We start from the raw sequence: 22721 nt of genomic DNA on the forward strand, positions 1-22721 counted from the left end.
TATATATATATATATATATATATATATATATATATATATATTATCAATATGTATTATCAGCTATATTTCACTTTTGAAATTAATCTGAGATGATCAATAGAATTTTTTTTGCAAAACATTTTTGTTTCCTTTTTCTCTGTATTTTATGAAACTTGATATTACATTATTACTCAATACTCTTAAAACTGCAATGTAAATTTAAAATATGTTATGATTTATGTATTTTGTTATTTTTGTTTGTGTATCTGTATTAAACAAGATTTTAGATACACCGTCTGGTGCACCTGGACATATCATCAGTGATGTAACCTAGGATCACGGGGGGTTTCGGGTCTTTCAACAATCAGACCCCCTCCTCTAGGCGACCCAGCTGGGGTGATCAGGTCCCAGCTTATGTCCAGGTAGCGCTACTACCCTACACGCCATACCTCAACTCTCCTGATCCACAGCCACCTTGATGCTACTTCTGCAGCATCAGTGGCCAACTTGATGGCCCTTCGCTGGCTCGCCCCTGTGATGCCAAGCATTTTGTAGGCCCTGCAAAGGGATTGGCCCACAAACCCTCGACATCCCACTTTGACGGGTTGGCATATTGCCCGCCACCCATTGCTCTGGCAACCCTCCACAAGCTGGGAGTACTTTGCCCTCTTTCTTTCATTGGCCTCCTCCATACGGTCCTCCCAAGGCACTGTGAGCTCCAAGAGAATTACCTGCTTGGAGGCCCCTGAGGTGAGCACAATGTCTGGCCTCAATGTTGTTATGGCAACTGCCTCAGGGAACTTCAGCTGCTTGCTCAGATCAACTGACAGCTCCCAGTCACGCGCCGTTGCCAACAGGCCAGAGGAGGTGCCCCGGGCAGCTAGTGTTGACTTCTCCCCAGCTCTGACAAAAGCTGTGGTCTTCACTGGGCGTAGGCTCTTGCTGTGGCTAATTCCACTGCAGATAGAATCTGCTATGGCTTTTAGGCTTCACCATGGGCTTTTGGACAGTAGCTCAGGATGTGTTCCAATGTTCTTGTCTTCTGGCAGAGGGGGCATGCTGGTGTCTTCACATTTCTCCAGGATGGACTTGGCAACACGTCATAGACCGCCTGGTTCAGGAACTTTATCCTGTAGGGTTCAGCCTTCCAATGCTCAGTCCATGTGACTTTGCGCTCCGCTGTTTGCTCCCATCTTGTCCAGGCGCCCTGTTGCTGCATCCCAGCCATCTGTCAAGCTCGCTTCTCCTCAACTCCTGCACGCACCTCCTCCAGAATCAGCGACCTCCTCTCTTTCCCTTCTGCCTTGTCGTAAGCGAGGAGTTCTTCTGCTGCCCAGGCCAGCTCTCCTCTGTGCCACTGAGCCCACCAAAACCTTTTGCCGTAGCCTTGATTCTGTGTCGTCCACTGGCACGGCAGCCCTCCACTTCCTCCCTGTCCTGACCTCAGTCTCAGCCTGGGCAACCTTTGGATCACTGGAATCCCGATACTGTAGGACCTCCCTGGACCGTGTCAACATGAACTCCTCGCTCAGGCTGCTCATGGGAAGCTTCAGCTTGTTGTTCTGCCCATATAGAGCGATGCTGCTCAGGCTTCCCAGCCACCTGCGCAGGAACCTGCTGATCCTCATCTCAAAACCTTCCACCGTTGAAATGGGGACTTCATACACCAGGAGGGGCCATAGGATCCGAGGGAGAATACTGTGCTGGTAAATCCAGGCCTTGAACTTGCCAGGAAGGCCAGACTTGTCCACCACGGCCAGCCAGGTCTCCAGGTCTTGGTTGGTCGCTTTTGTGGAAGCTGCATCTCGCAGGCTGCAATTGAACACCTTCCCCAGGCTCTTAACAGGTTCCTTTGTCAGTGATGGTATCTTGGTGGTGCCAAGTGAGAAGAACTTGTCAGTAACCTTTCCTTTCTTCAGCACGAGGGACCTTGACTTTGCCAGCTTGAAGTTCATGCGAGCCCAGGACATCAGCTCCTGAAGGCCATTCAGGATCCACCTGCAGCCTGGGACAGATGTTGTGGTCACTGTCAGGTCATCCATGAAGGCTCGGATGGGTGGCTGTATAACTTCAGACTTAGAGAGGGACTCCCTACACTGCATTTCCACAGATTACACCAGCATGTTCATGGCGAGTGCAAAAAGGATGACTGAGATTGTACAGCCAGTGATGATCCCTTTCTCAAGCTTGTGCCAGTGTGAGGTTGTTGTTCCGGAGGAGACTCTCAGATGGAAGTTGGCATAGTAGTCCAGGATGAGGTCTCTGAACTTCTTCGGGGTGTGATGCCGGTTCAGTGCCTCTTCGACCAGTTTATGGGGTATGGATCCATAGATTTGAGGTCCTCCTTGCTCTCTGGCTTCCTTGATAAGCTGAGTGACCATGCCTGTATGCTCCAGACATCCAGGTACCTCTGGGGTTCCTCCCTTCTGGACTGATATAGGAATTCTTCAGGAGGTAGTCTGTCAGTCGCCCGGGAAATGAGGCTGAAGAAGATCTTTCCTTCAACACTTAGCAGTGAGATGGTCCGGGACTGATCGATTTTCTGAGACTTCTCCTCCTTCGGGATCCAAACACCCTCTGCCTGTCTCCACTGGTCTGCTACCCTTCCCCTCCTCCAAATCACCTTCAGGATCTTCCAGAGTCTGTGGAGTAGTCTTGGACAGTTCTTATAAACCTTATAAGGTACTCCACTGGGCCCTGGAGCGGAGTTTGCCCTTCCCCTTCAAACCACCTCCTGGATCTCCTTCCAACCGGGCTCTTTCCCGTCAAAGTCCAGAGCCGGTGCAGGTGGATTGATCAAGAACCTGCAGGGCCCTAGGTCTTGCTCTCTGTACTCATCACTGTAGGATTGCTTGGGGTGGTGGTCAACCTCAGCCTTGAAGCAGGTGAGTTGGCCGCTCCGCTTCTGTCCTAGCAGCTGTTTCGTAAATCCAAATGGGTTCGCTAGAAAGGCAGCTCTCCTCCTGGACCTCTCCTTCCTCCTCCTCCTATGCCCCTCCGCTCTCCTCAAAGTCATCAGCTTTTTGTGGCTTATGCTGCATAGCTCCGCAAGCGGTCCCCTCTCCTCTTCACTTGCAACCTTGAACTGCGGCCTCAAGGTCTTCAGGTCCTGCCTGAGCTGATGGATTTTACTTGCTCTGTTGTTCGTGGTATAAGGGGGCTTCGCTGCTCGCTTCTCCTCAAGTCCAAACCTCTCTGCAGCTAGGCTGATGATGATTGTAGTCATCGTTTTGAGACGTTGATCAGCTCTCCAAGATGGTATCTGCGTCTTTGTCAAACTGACGCCACTCCTTCTCCTTGCTAGCTTTGGGCCACTTCACCCGACGATGTTCTGATGTCCTGTGTGCATTAGGTGGTTGCATCACCTGGAGGCTCCGGGCATGGTGGGGTGACTTCGGGCCTGGCTCCTCCTGCGTCTCACCAGGCGTAGTTCCTGTGCGCTGTGACTCTACCTCCTTCTGTATACACTTCCTCTTGGCCATGTCGGTTCTTGCATATCTTGCCACATTTGCATTCCATTGTCGTTGTCATGTTTTCATTGCCATATGTCGTCATCCTTTGATCCATCCTGTGGGATTCTCTTCCGCCCCCCCCTATCGGGAATCCCTAGGGGTATATCTCCTAAACAAAATGTTGTGTTTTTAAAATATGTTTACTATCACATTTTCACAGCTGTGTCCCTTTTAAAACGTGCTTTGAAAGCATTTTAAATCAGGCAATGTCCTCCATCATCCTGATCTTTTCCCTCCCATGACTTTAACCCCTTTGCGTGCAAACATCGCTGACGGCCCCAGTTTATTATTGTTTCACTTTCACAGCACATTAAACATCACTGTCTTACTTCATCTGGACAAACTGTGCATCAATGGAAAGTTTAAAGACTCAAGCTTCGATATTTGACCAATATTTTGATAAAACATTGTTGCAGTGACAGATATTTAGTGATTTATGTCAGGAGTGCAAAATAATAAATCCGTATTATGCCACATTTTGAATAGAAATTCACAACTCACTCATATTCAATCACGTCAAGAGCGGTTTATTTGTGTTCACATAGACTCACTGAACAGCGTCAATAAGGATTTATAGACAAAAGATGCATATCTGCGGAGATATATGGATATATTTACTGATGTTTACTTCATATTTCTTCAGACAGAATCGTCATTTCTATTCATTTTCCACGGATTTACGCGATCAGATGATAAACAGCCTCTCCCAGCGATCTGTGTATGCGTGCAGTGGTCACAGCTCGTGCGGTGTGTGACTCAGACTCTGATTGGGTCTTTCAAACGTCCCTCTTAGAGTTTCATATCTGGACACCGCCCCATCGTGTCACATGCTTCCTGCACACTTCCTGGTAGTTATCTGGCCAAAACAACACTGAAACACCTCTGTACACACAAAATATCCGAATAATAAACCCGCGATTACGATAGTAAAGCTTGGTATGAGAATTTCTTTAGATCTGGGGCGTTTTTATAAAAAAAATCGAAAATGTACATCGGAAATGCTAACTTGTGCAGCGATGAAAAAGGCTACAAATAACATATTTTTACAACAGTAAACGACCAAATTCCACCCCTGATCGCTAAAGGAAGTTATTATAAACACTCGATCGGGGTTTAAAGTGAGTTTTGAGTAAAAGTGTACTAATAATTTCATAAATTGTCAGATGTAGCTTGATGCTAACGTTAGCACCAATGCTACTAATAGCAGGTGCTTTTCTTCTTCATAATGCATTTTTGTCTCAATAATTCACGTAAGGTCGTAAGAAAATGTTTTGTTGTATTTTTATAGTAAGACTTTTGATAAATAAGGGCTAAATGCAAAGAGAGACTGAAGTGAGATCGCTGCTTTGTTGCTTTGTAAAGCCTGAAAAACCACAATCAAGGCTAATAAAGGTGGAATAAAAACAAAAGAATAATGATAAAAGAATAATGCGGATAATGTGTCATACCTGGCGGAGGTGTGAAAGACTCGTTTGGTGAGAACAATACAATCATGAAACGGGCAGTTTTCACAGCCAAACACACATATAAAACACACATCAGTGTTTACATGTGAGATCTTACAGAGATGACAAGGGCCATAAATCAATCTGATTAGCCTTCTCTAAAAACACACATGACATGGCCTTAGAAAATATTTCATAAAATTCACAGTTTTACAGATTCGATTATGAAATTTTTTATGAAGTCTTGGAAGACTTGTGGCCTTAGCTACACTGTGTTTTCAAACTCATTTCCTACATCAACATTTTTTTAAATACATTTAAAACATATGTTTTTAATATTTTTATTTTTGTTTTTATGTTTGAGCTTATATATCTCTATTATCATAACAGTCCTGAGTGATTCTGATTCCTGAACAGTAAACTTTAAAGTGTCAGCTTTGTGAACAAAGGTTGATTATGTATCTAGTCAGAAAGAATCATGAGCAGAAACCTTTTTATTTTGGGTATGTAATTTCGGTCTCCATGCCAAAAAAGGGGGGTTACTAGTAAGGGGTTAAAAATGTAATTCATTTAATAGTTTAGTTTTTTTCACAAGCATATTGTGTAAAGCCTCATTCATATTGTAAATAAATTGTCTGGCTGTTGTTACAATTCAGTAGATGGACCTGAAAATCAGTTTCTATTATTTATTTATATTAGTTGAATGATAGATTTTCCAGTATTTAATGATACATATTATACATATTTTTCATGACAGTACACGTTTTTTTGTAACTGAGGTACAACAAGAATTTTTTTTTTTGTGCTTGTGTACTGTAGCCAGTTGCTCCCCTGTACTCAAAAATCCGTGAAACTGGTTTTAATCTATTGACATTTGAATTGATGTTTTTCTTTGACTGATCATAGCTTCCTGTTGTCGTTTCTGTTTCTATTAAAACATGTTGTACCTGCTCTGCCGGAATGGGCTGTCTAAACACAGAGTGCTTACTCAAACACACTGAGGAGCCCGGGGAGATGGAGAGAGACAGGAGCCGCCGAACCACAGACATGCCAAAGCTCTTGGCGCGTGCCAAATCAGTTACATGTCTCCTACTTATCTCTCTCCTCAAATCTGTCTCTCCATCTCTCCTCTGAGATGCTCAATGCCAGCCATGCTGCCAGTGCCAGAGTGCTGATGCCAAGTAGAAATGACACCGGCTCTCCCCACGGATCGACTTAATTAGACCGGCCTAGTCCCCCACGGTCCTCGTGGAAGCAGGGACAAAGGAAGTTTTTGTCATTTGGGGTGTGTGTGTTTGTGTGTTTAACTATTTCCAGCAGATGCTCCAAAGCATCCCGACTCTTTCATTGAGTTCCAGTATCATTTAAGTGTCATTGAGAAGTGACATCACTTAATTTTAGCAGCTCCCAAAGCGCTTTTGCAACAGGAACAGCCTTGTATGCCGGGACTTACAAGGTATTTTTACATTCTTTTATCAAACAAAGCAGTTGGAAACTAGGGAAAACATTAAGATCAAACCTTTGTTCACTGTGATGCCAGTCAATAGGTATTTAATCTTCTCCGGAAACTGTAATGAAGAAGTCAAGTGTCATGTGACCCTTCTGTCTGATCAGGGCACAGGCTCTGTTATAGTCCGGTCCTTGACCTTCACCTACTGGAACACCTTGGATTCTTGTCTGAAAGTCCTTGGGATACTGTATGTGATCTCACCAGACATGTTAGGAAGTTCTCCTAAAAATTTCTGTGTGTCAGATTAATTTTGAGCAATGCTCATTTAGGGGTCTGGGCAAACTCAAAAAAATTATAGGCGTCTGTACTCAAACACAATCAATCTTAGCTTTCGTCGGACATCAGGATGCAGATTAGACTTCAACGAATATCTTGGGAAGTGCTGCAATGTAGATTGCAAGATGATGTCATAGATATGACAAAATTTGATTGGCATGCAGTCGCTTTGAGACTGTCACCCTTCAGGAATGTGAGATCACTCTAATTGGGGTGTGACATAGACAACTGCATTATCAAACTGTGCAATGACTTCCCCCAGAGCGCCATGGTGTTTGGCGAGAGTTTGGAGATTGACCAGTGGGACAGCTTCCTCTTTTTTAATTGCTCTCAACAAGTGAAGCAAAAGGACCAATTATAAGATCTTTTGACACACTGGAATTGGCAGCTATTGCCCACAATATACTAGCGTTTCACAAGTTGTGTGATTTTTAATAACAAGCACAGCAGGTTGTCATGACTGACTGATTATCTGGTTGGAGCAGGGATATTTAAACTGAAATGCTTTATATTTAGAATATACACTACTTCAAAAGTGTTGGGTCATTTTATTTTATTTTTTAAAGAAAGTAATACTTTTATTAGCCAAGGATTTGAGCAAAAGTGATAGTAAAGACATTTAACAATTCACAAACAACATGATATTTCATGTCATGCATTCCAAAATATATATTGTTTTATTACATAATGATATTATAATTCTGAAATATTTTGTATTTTTATATTTGTATTTAATAAAATCAAAAATATTGAAGAAATTGAATGTCATCATGTAATGAATGAAATCTATTTATTTGGAAATATGTTATATAATATATTTTCTTCTGGTGAACCCTATATATATATATATATATATATATATATATATATATATATATATATATATATATATATATATATATATATAAAATGGTTCACCAGAAGAGAATATATATATAAATAAAATATTATTATTATTATTCTTTTTATTTTATTTTTTCATATAAAAATATCTGGTTACCCAGACCTTATTTTTTAGAGTGTATTTTTACTCAGACTCTTACTTTTTATACCTTTCTCCCAGCTTTAATCTTCCTATACATGACAGTTTGCTCTCAGGTGTCAAAGTCATTTTCCTGGTAATACGTTTGTGAGGGTCAGTTTTTTTCTTCCTTTTTTTTTTTTTTGCGTGGGATTTAATTAATGATCCAAAGACTTCTCCATTGTGATCTGAGCAAATTAATAATAAATCAAAAGGGGAGATTTGTCAGGGAAGGAACATCTGTTTCTTACAAGCGTTACAACATGACTGGCGCTGGCCTGCGCCGTGGCCGCGTGGAGACGGTAGGAGTCCTGTGCTCTGGAGCCTCTTCATTTGCTGCTCCACTGAAGGTGAACAAGGAGATTTCTAATGGGTCTGTGATGTTAATAAAAAAAAAAAAAGAAGAAAAAAGAATGACTGCCGCTCTCCTGCAATTTCACCGGAACCCCTTTTTTGCTTTTGCGTGTCACTGTCCTTAGTCCATGGTTTGTTAGGCAGGGCACCCATACTGCTGTGTCAGTGCTTTACTGGATGATTAATGCAAGCAAAGGCAATCAAAAGGCATGGACAAAATGATCTTCTTTTCAGCAGAGTTGAACAGCGTACCCTTTGTGTACATAAAGCCAAGCATCCAGGCATACAAGACTGTAGAGGAGGGGTCTCGTGCAGTAAGTCATCATGTCATTAACTGATGCTATTTCTCTTCACACGTTGCTGTGTTTGAATCATTAGAGAGTGTCTTAATCTTATTGTTAGACTTTATTTTCAGTTTCTCTCAAACCTGGACATTATTTTCATGTACTGCTGAGAGGGAATAAAATGGGTCACTAAAACAAAACATAAAAAATGTGCTTTCCTATTACACCAGGCTAAACAGACCCATATGCCACCCGTGGATAATACGCCGCATGAGGTGTCGCTCTCCGGTTATTACTGAGAAAAGTACAGCTGAGACAGTTATAGTCTAGATTCCTAGGATATGTATGCTTGCGATGTGCAAGGGCAAAACTCAACCTCACTTAGACGTGAGGATAAAATGTGATTTCTTTACAACTAAATGCGCCACATGACACTTATGCACTTTGGTGGGAAGTCACGGTGGCAGATTAGATTGAAATTCCATGTAATCTTTCCCTCACACAAATATGCCACCCACAGAGGTGCACGGCGTCCTCTCAGCCCCCACGACAGATGTGTCGGGTCATTGTAAAGCCAAATATATCAGCATTTAGCCCAGGATGTACTCCATTCCTGGAGCACGCGGTTTTACGGCAAGGCCACGGAAGCTAATGTCCCCCAGCTCCCTTTGAAAAAAGCTTCCTCGTTGCCATTCATCAGCTTTCCTAGGAAGCGGGCATTGGTTCCACTCTCTGGTTTAATTGTTAATGCTAATTGCTATTTATTGGATCAGATGCAAATGATAGGCCAGCCAAAGTGAAATTTTATGATGAGTGAACTCCCCCTTTCGCACAAATTGAAAAAGTGAAACAAGAAGAAGATGAAATGAGGCGAGGAGGGTCTTAATAGTGGCTTTTTAATGGGGAAGGCAAAATTAAGACTGATTTACGCGGCCGGATACCTTGTTTTCCCTCATCAGCCCATTTGGCAAGAAAAATGGAAAAGTAATTGTTCTGCTTTTTTTGATGCAAGACCTCAAAACATTATTTATTGACTGAAATTAATTGATGTTTATCCTATATTCACACGGAACATGCTCTATCAGAGTAATGAAGTTCAGCACCTCATTTCGCCACCTGCAGTTTGCTCTGGAGGAGGGTGGAGGCACTTTGAGTTCTCCTGAACCATGCCCTCATTTCCTAGTTGAGTTGGCTTGATACTGACCATACAGACATACAGAAAGTATCATGCCTTTCCAGAGTCCTGCCTCAGTTTGATACTTCATATTTGGATTTGGATTTTCAAGTGTGGGCACTTTTGGCAATGTGGAATTTTAGAAAATAAACTTTCTTAAAACACACTTTTCCCACTTTTAAAAGTTGCATTTTTATTAGTTAATACATCACAGTAAAGCTTAAAGCTGCATGTACATTTCCACCACATCTCAAATAATGTTTAATTGCATACCATGATGGAAATTACATTTTTTAATTAAAACAGTCTTACATATTTTAATTCAATTTTAAATGTTGTTTTTTTATAACAATGTTTTCATCTCAAATATGTTTTGAAAGTAACTTTATTATGGCAAACTTGTGAGTTGTAATGGAAATGATGTTACAGATGAAGTTATGTTTTGTCTAAAAATTGTCTTAATTCAGTTTTTGTTTAGATTATTATAGCATTTAATACTTTTGTGGACGATTATCCTAGTTTAAAAATATATGAAGGAGGCAAGGTAATTGTTTTAGACAGTTTTAATCTATTATCTAACAGAATTCTTTCATAAACATTTATTGGAAAAGGGAGTAAGTTTTTATTTTTTTCTATTTTTATTTTTCATCACTTGTTTGAGATGCACACTTGAGTCAAACAGATTTAATCTTAAAAGTTATTACTATACTGTAAGTGCAGTCCATAATAGCTTCCAGGCTGGTTAGTACTGCAAGTGATTATAATCAATATAACCATGTGTATTTACAATGCAAGACAAATAGCTCAGTTTAAAATGTTAGAAATGGCATTAAATCGCTAGAAACTTACTGAATTTTATCTGTCTAAAATGTATTCTTTTTCCCGTAATGAATTAATTTGTGGTCATTTTTCCTTCAGCCTAATGATTGGTGATGTCAAGCTACCAAATTCCAAGCCTCACCAATCACAGTGATTTAACGTTTCATTGCCCATTGCCAAATTTGAGGATGTGACGCCCCTTCTGGCTTGTGTATCCAGGGAAGCCCACTCTGGGATGTGAGCACAGATGCGCAATGGTTCAAGCATGCAAACACAAGTGAAAAGCAATTTTTGTTAAAGGCAGGCCACACTGACCTTCCATATTCTAGCTCTAACCCTCACAATCCCGTCAGCCGTTACCGCTGTCTGTATCGTTCCCTATCTCACCTTTTTGAAAGATTAAAATATTCTCTGCACTGCTGCCAGGTGTACGCCTTGCCAATTAAAATTCAATCCAATCGCGTGGTGCCTGAAAAAGGCCTCTGATTTAAGGAAAGAGAGTGTTTCCCCCACCATGTGATCTGCAGTTAGTTATTTCACAGTCCATTAACGAGCTTATGTTGACCTCGTGACCTCTGAGCCAACAACACCGAATCCATTATCATCACAATGCAATAGCTGCCGGTCCAGGGTACATGACAATGGGCCCAGGAAATCCAATGTTAGCACTTAGCAATGGTAAAAAGGCAGAAACCTTTTCCCCCTCTTCCTTTCTTTTGTCTTTCTCTGCTTTCAGGTATAGTTATTAATATAGCCAAACTGTAATTTTCATCATTATCATTCAAAAGGAACCGAGAAGGACAATAAAATGGCTTTGCAAAGTGATGAAAAGTGCTGACGTTTGGGGTTTTCGCAGCATTTCCATTAGGTGGAAAGCAAATGCTGGTACCAGTTGTACGTGACTGAGTGTGTGAATGCAACAGAATGGGAGATTTGGTGGAGAAATCTAGAGGCAAATGGAGTTATCATGTTCGGGGGGGGGGGGGGGGGGGGGGGTGGGGGGTTGGTGACATGAACTTCCTGCTGTGATCTTGTTATGTTTGACGACATCTCGGGGAAATAATAATAATTGATTGAGGTCCACACAGAATCAAACGCACTTTTAGCAAAGTCTAATTGAGATATAAAAAGATTATCAAATAAAAAGACAGATGTTGTTTGTAAATACATAGCAGTTTGTAAATAAAAAGCAGTCAAAATTTGTAGCACTTTTTTATTGTAATTTGGTAATTATAGTTAATAACAAGTAATTAAGAATTTAATGGTCCTGATGAAAGATACATTTACTAACTCAAAACATGTAAAGTAACAATGTCCCATTAGTTAATAACATAAATAATGAGCATTAATTATTAATTAATGTTAACTAATATAAATAACTGATCTTAACAAAGGGAACCTTCCTGTGAAGTGTTACCAATATTTTTTATATATTAGAGTTATATATAAATGTTTCTATATTTATGTATTTATTCTGTTTAATATGTTTCTGCATAATATATTGATTTACTGTAAGGTATGGAAAACATTTAATATTGCATCAAGTTCTGCTTTGCTTTTTTAATGTTTTCCTGTACAGAAATAATGTGTTTTCAGTCAATCACTAATGTAAGTGTATGACTAAAGATCTCTTTGTGATGATATTGCATAATGATTTTGACTAAGTTGACAAAGTAATTTAAGTGAATTAGAATAACAGCTATTATGACATTGTGGACATGCATTTAATTCTCTCCTTTGAGCTGAGCCAGTCATTATGACTTTCACCATGGCCTGCCATCCCCATCTTTGTACAGCTATTGATTGACAGCTGGTTTAATGCCATAGATGTTGCTAAGATGACAGGGGAAGCAGTTCATATGTATTTCAGCACAAGAGGGGAAGCAAGCCTGTATAGCCTGTAAAGTGCAAACAGCGTCAGCACAAATGAGTCTAGTATTAGAACCTACCATATTTAACCTGAAAAGAAAAAAAGAAAAAGACATTAACAAACTTCGACTGACCCTGACCAGCCTTTCTAGCTGCAAACCTGCCCCTTCTCAATCCCCAGAGCCCTGGCTGAACCCCCCAAACCCCAGCAGAACTGCTACATCCTCTCTCCCCTTCACCTCCTCCTTGGCGGTCTGCACTTTCACAAAAATGGTGCGAGAATGTTTGGGGTGGGGAGTGAACGGCACGACAGTGAAATTGATATCCCTCCCTGTCCTCTTCCCAGGCAATATGTTGCCTTTCTGGGACTTATCAATGTGATTGATGGGAGGGGGAGCAGCAGGAGGGACCTCTGCTTTAATCAAACCCACCACCCTCAACAAATTGGACAGTGGTGGACTAACAAGTCAGATACTAAGAACGCTCTCCCCCTCCCTCAACTCCAGATCCTATAAACCCCCTTCTCCTCTTCCCTTCCCTAAAAGTTATCCTTTGAAAAACTCCTTTGGCAGACAGGATGAGGAGGGTGGGGAGGGTGCGTACGAAAGACGAGAGGGAGAAAGCATGAGTAAGCTATAGAACAAGACAAAAGAGGGCAGCAAGAGAACAGAGTATTATCATAAGACTCTGCTACAGAGGAGACATTTGTCCTGAAATCTCAACAGAATATTAAAGGAATATTTCATTACTCCTTTGAACAACAAATTGAATTTTATATTTCTCGCTACTCTCTTTATATATATTTTTTAATGTGTGTGTGTGTGTGTGCACGCGTGTGTGTGTATGTAATACACACACACACACACACACACACACACAAAGTGAAAGTGAGTAAAAAAGAAATGTGAATATTAAGCATATTCTATATTTGCAATCAATTCTAAAAGCAAATAATTACAATATTATTTAGATAGACAGATATAAGTACGTTTCAAATTCTTTAAAATTGGTGATGTTGGTATTCCCAGCATGCACCATGGCTTGAATAATTGAATAATTTATTAACAACGATACAATTGAGCAAACTTCAAATATTTAGATCCATATTTAGACTGTATTTAATATATAAAACACACATTAAAGCTTACTACAAAAAAAAATTTTTTGGCAATGCTCTGTGTTTTCCAGAAGAAAAACAAAATCAGATAGGTTTGAAGTGATACGAGAGTGAGTAAATGAGTAGAGTGAACAATGCCTTTAGCAAAGTCTTGCATATTTTTATTATTATTATTATTTTTTTTATCATGATGAACCTTCTCTCCCAAATAACTTACTGTAAACAACATTTGATAAGCATTGCTCAGAACAAATTCTAATCGTATTTATTAATATTGCCCATTGAGAAAGTTACCCATCCAATTTTTCCTAATTATTTAAAACGTAGCCGTACCAGTATGACACATTTGCAAAATGTACAACGTGATAAATCGTTTGTCATTTTATTTCAGTTTGATACAGTAATGCTGTGTGGGGAGAAATGTACTAAAGCTCCAGTACTTTGATGAAATGATTACAGAAACATCCATTATAATAATGATGTTACTACAGCTGACACAGGAGTCTGCTTTTAAATTTGATTGTAAAGCAGGTCCAGGGAGAGATTTTCTTATTTAACTTCTCTCTTATTAATATTTCAGTAATATTGAAGATGCATGAGAAATATTCACTTAGCTCGTGGCCTCGGGCATTTGATTTAATGCGGTACAACACAGTGGTTGCATTAGAATATTCATGTGTCTCTGTTCATCTGTTGCATTATTGACTTTTGATTGTGTTGCTCTTTGAAAGCTCCATTCAGCTCTTCTCAATGCCGCTGCCACTTACATCCAGCCAGACATGGTAACAAAGATTTGGGTACTTTGCAATTCTTTCATTTGTCCTTCAAGTGGCTCTCCATATTGACTTTGTCACAATCTCTTTTTTTCTCACTGTTATTTTCAAATTGTTGCTCAAACTGAGCACAACTGCAAAGCAGACAGTTTTTCAATCCTCGCTCCATTCCAATTGATTACCAATAGCCAGACACAGAATTCAGAATCATTGTGTTCTCCTCTGTGCACCGGGCCTGACGGCACTCCCTTTTGATTTAAATATCCCACTGTTTTCTCTATTACATTAACTAACCCTAACCCTAACAGTGAAATCAATTAGATGCAATCCTTACCCAACAGGCTTTGTTCTTAGGTTTAATTCAGAATGTGGAAGATTGTTATTATTATTATTATTATTATTATTTTTGGTCTATTTTCCTAGAACTATTTAACAATGTTTTGGAAGGATCTTGTTTCTTTTTTTCTTCTTTCTTTTTTTGTTTCTTATGTAATGTTGATAAATATGTTTTTTTAAATGGAATTTTGTTGTTGTTGTCATTTTCATTTTTTAATGTTTATATGTTTTTAGATTTAGCTCATCAACTAAAATATTATTTACTATATTTTATATATAATATTTATAAATATGTCAAATATTATGTTATTTTTATTAAATGCTATTTTTACATGAATTGAATTAGATAAATTCAGTAAAATGAATGAATATGATTCAATATCAAAATTCACCAATTATAAAACATACTTTCACCAAACTATGATTTTTCATGTAAGTTATACTTAAATGTATAACTATGTACATGCATCTGTTGTGTAAGTCTCCCACAAAGAAAGTGATGTGGAATTATATGCCCATAAGAATTTGGTTTAAGTAACAACTATCCTGATGGCTTAGCATAGGTTACTTTAGCCGCTCAGGGATTGAGCCGTCCCCTGTAGCGAAGCCCAATCCGTAGGCCACTTCACTGGTGGGTAGATGGCAACATTTTTGTTTTCTCCTTCCCTGTCCGTTTTCTCCTTGGTGGCCATTTCCTACAGTAAATAAATTAGAAGGGGAAGTGACCACCCCAAATGCCTGCAGATGAGATGGGCTACAGGTGACACAGAAGGTCTTCAAACACCAACACAGGCCCCTCCGTACCCAACGCTCTGACAGTATCTGAGGGAGGGCGGGCGCAGCAAGATTGATGGGTACCTCCAACTTGGCCGTTTCTGTGGAGAATGGCTGCGCTCCTTTGCCTAATGATGCTCCATCCATCCTGGGGGTTAGAGTTACAGAGGACCAGGGAGGATGGGTAACCTGCCTCTGATCACTCTTTATTTGGCAGTCAGCTCTCTGTTCACAGGGAACCCTCCACAGCGCACATTAATATTATATAAAGATACCCTTGTCAAGGATTTACATTCAGTGATCTGAAATCTAGCAGACAGGGAAATAACGGAGGGGCTGCTGATTGATTGTGTAGGACGTTGGAGACCAGGGGAAAGAAAAAGAGAGGCAAAACACAGGCTTAAATTTATCATGATGCCCCTAACATAATGCAAGCTTCTGCTTTGTTACTGTACAATACAGTTGGTCCAGTTTTTATTATAATTTTTTTTTTTTTAGCAGACAAACTGGACGAATGAAGGTAATTCCAGCATGATGTTAAGCAAAACAATAAGTATTCATCAAAGTACTGTATGCAGTGCTTATGTCGTAGTGACAGTTCTTTAAGCTAAAATTTAAATGAACTATTATTCTGAAATTTCTGGGTCTTTTAAAACCTTAATGTCTGTATTTATATATTTTATATATTCTTCTGATGGGTAATATAGTCCATTAGCTTTGTGGTAGGTCGTTTACAGTGGCTAAGCATCATAGCAACTTGATGCACAATATAGATTTTATTTTGTAGTGTGGTCGCAGGTGCTTGGCTGTTTTACAACATTTTTACACTGCTTTCAAAAGCAGAGTTTGTGACAGCAAATAAAAATAAATGCTATATTAGGCATTGTTGTAAGTGCGAGGCTAACAAAGTGCCAGACTGAAGGCTGGGAAATGAATCAGACTAGCTATATTTTTCCACTGATGTGTAATCTTGAAGAAACAGTGTCATAAAATCAATAAGCTAAGGATGTAATTAAGAAATATGTCTTTGGATTTCCCCCTGTGAAGCTATTACACATAGCTTTAGCCTTACCCCACTACATTTATGACCAGATGATGCAGTGCACAGTTCTGTGTTTTGGAAATCCTGCCAATAAGTGAGTGGATGTGTGTGAGGAACAGCAGGCACACGTCAGAGATCATTCTAAAGCTGAACCTCAGCTAATCAAGATGCCATGCTGCATTAAAACGTCTCCAACTCGACTCTATGATTGAGTAAGCCGCTATTATCTGTGCTGAAGAAATATATATAGATCATTTTAGTGACTTTATGTTAGTTTCCAAGACTTTATTGGTCAGGCTGAGCAAAGAGTTCTTCAAATGAAGTAACAAAACATTGAGGACTGATAAATCATCAATACTGGGGGCTGTATATTTTCTAATATTATTTCTGTTCCATTATATTCAATGAAATAACTCAGTTTATTATAAAACATTGATCATGTTAATTATTATGTCAAATAATGACCTATACTGTATAATTTTTAATAATGATGGCTATAAAATTTAATGTTTTATGCCTATAATCGCTAATTTTATCCTCAGAAATATTACAGATATTGACCTTGTATATTGGCCTTATATCAGTCTCAACACTAGCAATTAGGCTACAGAATTGTTTTTGTTTAGACAGTACTCTGTCATATGAACAGACTGTGTTTTTTTTAAACCTGACTGTGTGGTTTATTGAAATGCATAATTCACCTCGAGGGGGTGGTTTAAGTAATCTAATTTTGAACTGAAGGTGTGAACAAGGAGGTGGAAAATCAATATTATTTGATGTTGAGAGACTTCTAACTACCTCTTGCGTTTTCTGCCTTGTTTGTGAGGACAATGTCATTCCTTATTTATGAATTGATTTTCATTTTAGCTTCTTGAGGTACAGCGTGCCTGGTTAATGCATGTCTCCATCTTTCAATTAAGCCGGAACTTTTTGCATCGCACCAACCAATAGAATGACATAAAGAAATGTGCCAAATGAATATAGCACTTAATTGTCCTCACTTCTAAGTGGTGCTTTATTCAGGTCGTTAAGCCATTTGTGCAGCTTCTCTTCCTGTTACTTATCCAGTACTTACGTACTCTCCTGCTTGAACCCAGCAATGTGCTTGTCTTTCTGCACTGGCAGCTGAAAGCTCACCAGTGTGTATACCCATCCTGCCAAGTTGTTTCTTCTCAGTGAAAACACTCCCGACATTGTAGCCGCTGGGAAAAATGTAGGTGAAGTGGCCTGGCAGGCGCACTGCGCTTCAATCAACCAATTAGATAATCAAGGGCTTTCACATTGTGCAGGCTGACAATCAACTCTGCCAATTAAAGACCCGTCTGTGCTGCACACAGGCCTTCAGCGCAGCCCTTTACTGAGCTCTTGCGTTGGAGTGGGCCCGACTGATCAAGAAAAATTATGCCCCTTAATAACAGCGAAACGAAAGAAATTTGGACAAAATGACTCTCTGCATCACAGATTTTGTTTACTAGTGGGTAATTAATTCTCCACATATGTTAGGAACATCTGTCGCGATGACCTGCCATTGAATCAGCGAAACAACTGCTGTGCTGCTCCTCCTCAGGTCATTAGCACAACCATTCAAATTACTCTTCCTCCCTCTGCCTTGTCCAAAACTGCTTCCAACTTTATTTTTAAAGAGCCACCATCGTTCTTCTTTCACGCTCTCAGTCTTGCCTTGTGTTTGCTGTGTGTTGTTGTCAGATGGAGAAGCAGGGGTAACTGTGTATGCTGAAAGACTGCAGAGTTTATGATAGTCAGAGAGGCTTGTGATGGTGTACTGTATAATGAGGATATCAATTTAGCTGTTTAAGCAGGCATTCCAAACCATTTTTGATGCCAGGTCTATATATATATATATATATATATATATATATATATATATATATATATATATATATATATATATCGTGTATCGTGTAATTTGTCCAAGGTAAATTCAATGCTGTGATGAAGTATATGCAGGGCCGGCGCTACCTATAGGTGGAGTAGGCAGTTGCCTAGGGCCTCGGGCTTGGAGGCGGGGCCTCCAAATCATCCCTATATGCTTGTCCACCAATCAAGAGCAGCAAAATACTTGGCTGTTTGTCCATTGGATATAACAATTGTCATTCAACTGTAGTAAAACCAATTAATATCCCCCTTTAAACCTGAGTCACGACCACCGTCTGAATATTTGAATGAAGAGATTACACACCGGTTTTATGAATGAGATCCAATTTACAGTACTACAAATTGATCTGATGGTGTCGAAATGAACGCATCCTTCAGGGGCTGCTAAGAGGCTAATCAGGCACGCACAGAAAGTGCAGCTCGTCATGCAGGTATCATCTATTTTGTAGTGATTGTAATGTATTTAAAAAATAAAAAATAAATAAACTGAGCCTGACGATCAGCGTCGTTTTGGGATAAATCATTTGACGGTTATTCTGAGTTCAGAGCGCGATCACCGTTGATGGACAATTCGCTTCTGACACTTTGAATCTGAGCGTACAATGCAGAATTTTGTAAGAAAATAGATACGTTATGAACCGTCCGAAAGAATCTGTTCGCGGAAATTAATCGTAATTCCAGTCACTGTTTCATTGAGGCGAATTTATGATGAACTGTTGATCTGAATCTTACAAAGGAGTCGGTTTTCCTCGATGGTATCGATTACAACCTGTGGAATTAAATCTTGATTCCTTACGCCTCTGAATTGGAACTCAAGGAATCGATTCCTATCCTTTGGAATCGATTTCCAGCCCTAGTCAGGCGCTGACTGTCAAAATACTAAGTCAAAGAAAAAGTAAAGAAGTTTGTCAGTCAAAGAGCAAGCGCACTTTACTAGAGCATTGTTTATTATTTTTCAAAACAGCCACCTCAACTGTCTGTATATCTTCTAAAACGCAGATGTTTAGTCTACATTTTCTGCTCGATCATAATACACCTACTTCATTTTTTTGTTTTCCAATCATAAATACTGTTGCCATATTTATTGAAAATTATTTTAAGCATATGAACAAGCACACCCGAATACAGTTAAAGAAACGAACTAGACTTTTTATTTAGTAGTTTATTTCTATCACTTCCACTAGCAGCTGATTTCTGTATATTAAATGTATTTCTCTACAAAACATAATATGACATTTAGTCTATCAAAAATAAAACTGTTCATTATCCAAAATAAGGGGCTACTGGGTTACTAAAAAGAAATTACTGAACAAATTACTGAAAAAAATTCTGGGCCAAAATTCAGAGCCCATGAGCCCGGACAGCTCGCCAAATACGCATAAATTTTACTCCATTTAATTTGATGTGTAAATGTGAACTCCTGAATTCTAAAAGGTGGAGAGGAGGAGGGTGTGGCAGGGGGGCCTCCAACATACATTTTGCCTAGGGCCTCCAAATGTCTAGAACCAGCCCTGAGTATATTATATGATACGTTGACATTAGTGAAAATGCAAAATAATAATTTTTTTTTGCATGTGCAAAATCTAGAATAATAGGTAATATTTTAATTTGTAAGGCTGTTTTAAACACATAGTTAGGAAAAGGTAATTTTTTTTTCCCTTAAAATTTGAGAAGTCCGGTCACCCTAGTTTTTAATGGTGTCCTGGAGAAAGAAAAAATAATAATTCAAAGCCTGTTTACTAGGGATTTTATGAGATGGAAAACAAATGCCATTTTAGCCGAAAACTTTCTTTGAATATAGGCCCTTTCTTGACATCTTGAATTATGTTAAGTCAATAAATCTATATATCAGGAAAAAAAATGGCAAGTCAGCATAATCATGATCAAATAAATTGATGTGGATGAACAGGGGTCTTCCAGCAAGAAGATGCAGAGATTAAGTTTACGTAGAGAAGAATGTACTGACAAGTTATTCTCAATTTAAGAAAATGGATTTGAGTGGCAGACTGACCCCAAGAGCCTTTGAGCACAGAACTGAGGAACTAACAGCATTACACCACTGACATTTCCCATGATGAACCAACCATGGGAATAAGGAGTTTCTGCCCATAAAGTATCATGAATTTCAGTAGCTTAAGACGGTCAAATACTGTCAAGAAAGAATAGCAATTCAGTGTGGCTTTTCTTCTTCTTTTTTCAGTTTAAATCTTCTGAAATTATTTTACATTTAAATCTTAAGTTAAAATCTTAACTTTCTATCTGAATAAAGTCAGATTTAGTGATAGAAACATAATGCAAAGCAATAACAACATCTTTGCTGCTTTTCTGTATTCATGTATGGCTCTTTGGGTAGTGCTAGAATGTTCTGAGCAGCCATGAGATGTCAGCATGACAGACAGCATCCTGAAACCACCAGCGCCTGTACATGGCCACTTGGCCGACACAGATGGCCATCCCTGCACCGCAGGCCAGCCTCCCTGAGGAACTTTGGAAGAGGGTGAGATTGTGGAGGAAGGTCACCATAAGTTCGGATGCTGTTGTGCCGGGAGGGAAGAGGGTTGAGTCTGGGCTGGACAAGGGCACTGAGGTAGCAGCGGTCAAGGTGAGATGTCACACATGATATCATCAGCAGGTCCTGACAGCTGATGAACCGCTGACAGATAAATGAGCCATGAAAGAAACCTCAATTCTTCCCTTATGTGTGCTTTTTTGGGCACGTGTCCCATGTCCCTCAGTTGAAATAACTGAGCCCTGCATATATTAGGAACTGCTGTGAGGAAATCGTATCCCACAATTTGCCACATGAACGACAATGCAATTGTAGATTTTTTTAAGGCAGTTTTGCAGGCGAAATGTGAGTGTGAATATGAGTTGAATTGACTAAGGGAACTGTAGCTATCATTCATTCTTTCATGTGTGCTCAACATTTTTAATCAAAAACAAATCCTCTCCTCTTGGTAAAAACATCTTCTCTGATGTTGTGTACACCAGCACAAGGACTGGCCAAACAAAACCTTTCCCTCCATCAATCTGACACAGACATTAAATTGACAAATTAGCTAAACTATGATCCATTTTTGAATTTTAGGCGACTTATAATAATTTAATGGTGCCTTTTTGGTATTGTTAGTACTTTTTAAAGCCGATAGCCCCTGGTCACAACAAACTACCAGTAGGTGTCAGTACAAGGTACAGATGAAGACAGATGAAGAAGAGCTAGAATTTTTTTGTATAACAGATTATCGAGAAAAAAAAAAAGCATCATTGATTATATATTGATCTGTGGACATATCCCTCAAAAGTGCAGGAATATGAACAGCTTGTCACATCAACAGAGAGAAATCTGTCGTTTTCGCTGGTTAACGCCCTCCCCTTTGTCCTCACCGCTGCCCATAACAGCAAAACAACACTCCACCAGAAACGGTCAAAGAAGTCGGGAGTTTACTAAGTGGCAACAGCAGGAATTCCAAATCTGTCCCCACTAATTTTATGTGGACTCAATTAAATCGTTTCAGGGGCAGAGCAGAGGGGGAGCAATTCCCTCTACGTGATCTCATCTGTGCTTTAATGCAATTGTCCACTCTGAGCCGTGCCGCACAGCACATAATAAAGTAATAAGGCTAATCTTGTTTCTCTGTCACCTCTCCGGATCGACACGGCAGTTATTGTATTAGATCCGTAATGAGATTCTGAACTCCATCAACACGATGGTGCACCAAGGGGGTGGATGCCTCTTTCTTCAGATAGTTTTTGTCCATTTACATGCTATCATTAGTTTTATACAAATGTGCCCTTGAGCGCGCTGCACCTCTGCACCACGCTCGTTTGCAAACACTTTACTTTGGCAGCAAATGATCACCACTGCCTCTTTCCTTACACACACACAGAGAGACATCTTTCTTTTGGGAGGGATAGGTAAGCAGGACGAAGAAAACAAGGGCAAACACGCTGTAGTGTGCTGTTCTACAGAGACGGCGTAATGTAATGTAAGCCCACACACAGGCACAAAGACAGAGATATGCACTCCAGTGGGACAGACTCTTTGGACAGGATATGAAAAGCACAACTTCAGGATGGAGCACATCTCAATCTTCTGATGCTTATATAACTACACTATATGTAGCCTGCCTTAGATAAAGAGGAAGATTGTGAGGAGGACCTTGCTATGCTATTCAGGGCTCAACAACAAGGATTTATTTTTTAAGTATAGCATGGTCAGTGTGTATTATCCTGCTATTAGCCCTAATTTAATGCCACTTTGCCACATTTTTTTTTTGTTCACTTGCACTAGCTTTGTCTATTATCATAGTGACAATAACCCTGCTGTCCATATCAAAAAGCGATCATGATTATATAATTATGCTCACTATAGGTGAATGTTTTCTCTGTAAATCGTGAGAAGCTTTTCTAACGTCTCCCATAAGCACCAAACAATCAGTCTAAAGTTTACTAATACATTATCTTAGACTTCTCAGTGGGAGAAGAGATTAAAATGTCCCTCAAACATCATACAAAGAGATAAGATTTCAAGGTATTAATG

The 22721-nt window shown here is 39.6% G+C and overlaps 1 pseudogene; it reads right to left on the reverse strand.

The window, feature by feature from the left end:
• Positions 1-410: 410 nt before the first annotated feature.
• Positions 411-3356, reverse strand: LOC128031614 (uncharacterized; annotated as a pseudogene).
• Positions 3357-22721: the final 19365 nt, after the last annotated feature.

This window comes from Carassius gibelio, chromosome A17 (assembly GCF_023724105.1).
Source record: "Carassius gibelio isolate Cgi1373 ecotype wild population from Czech Republic chromosome A17, carGib1.2-hapl.c, whole genome shotgun sequence".
NCBI lineage: Eukaryota > Metazoa > Chordata > Actinopteri > Cypriniformes > Cyprinidae > Carassius > Carassius gibelio.